This window comes from Sceloporus occidentalis, unplaced genomic scaffold, assembly GCF_023333645.1.
Source record: "Sceloporus occidentalis isolate IW3139 unplaced genomic scaffold, rSceOcc1.0.p SCAF_215, whole genome shotgun sequence".
Lineage (NCBI taxonomy): Eukaryota > Metazoa > Chordata > Lepidosauria > Squamata > Phrynosomatidae > Sceloporus > Sceloporus occidentalis.
This window is the reverse complement of record NW_028317195.1, coordinates 931207-931934: the sequence shown is the minus strand read 5'-3', so window position 1 is coordinate 931934 and position 728 is coordinate 931207. Positions and strand designations below refer to the sequence as shown.

General features: G+C 43.1%; 1 pseudogene; it reads left to right on the top strand.

Moving 5' to 3' along the window:
* Positions 1–360: 360 nt before the first annotated feature.
* LOC149277403 (small nucleolar RNA SNORA35) lies at positions 361–485 on the top strand (annotated as a pseudogene).
* The last annotated feature ends 243 nt before the right edge of the window (positions 486–728 follow it).

Genomic DNA, 728 nt, shown 5'->3' with positions numbered 1-728 from the left:
TTTTGCAATTTCAGCTTCGAGTAATTTCGGATATCTTGTACCAAGATGCACCTGGTCCCCGGGCGGTGATGGAGTCAAGCAGAATTGGGGCTACCCATTTTATTTTTAAAATTCCTCCTACAGAGAAGAAGCAGAATCCCCAAAAGAGATGCAGGGTATGCTACAGCAGGGGGCAAAGAAAGGACACCCCATTCTACTGTCCAGATTGCCCTGGAGAACCTGCACTCTGCCTTGGTAACTGCTTCAAGCTGTACCACACGGCTGCCCATTTTTAATTTTTTTTTCCTGCTCTACATTTGTATTTTTTCCCCATTTACTGCTATTTAGATGTTTTTTGCTGCGCCATTTTTTTGCACTAATTTGCACTGACAAGTGACCTCTGTGTCTTTCCCATGGCATGAGGGACCGCTTAAGGTGCTAGATCAAATCCCTTCTTGGAGAAAGGCCAGGCTTTCTTCTGCCCCATCTGAAAGTTGGGTACAAACCAAGTTTTGACCGGATGTTGTAAACAGTGAATTACGCATGTCTCAAATGTTACAGTTTAGCCCCCACACAACCTGCCAAACCCATGCATGTGGGGTATCGCTGTACTCAGGAGATGTTGCTGAACACACATTGGGGTGTTGTTTGCCAGTGACATATACCAGAACCTGTATATTTATAACTAAAGTACAATTTGTGTGAAAAAAAAAAAAATTACTATTACAAAGTTTGCCAAAGTGTGGTTG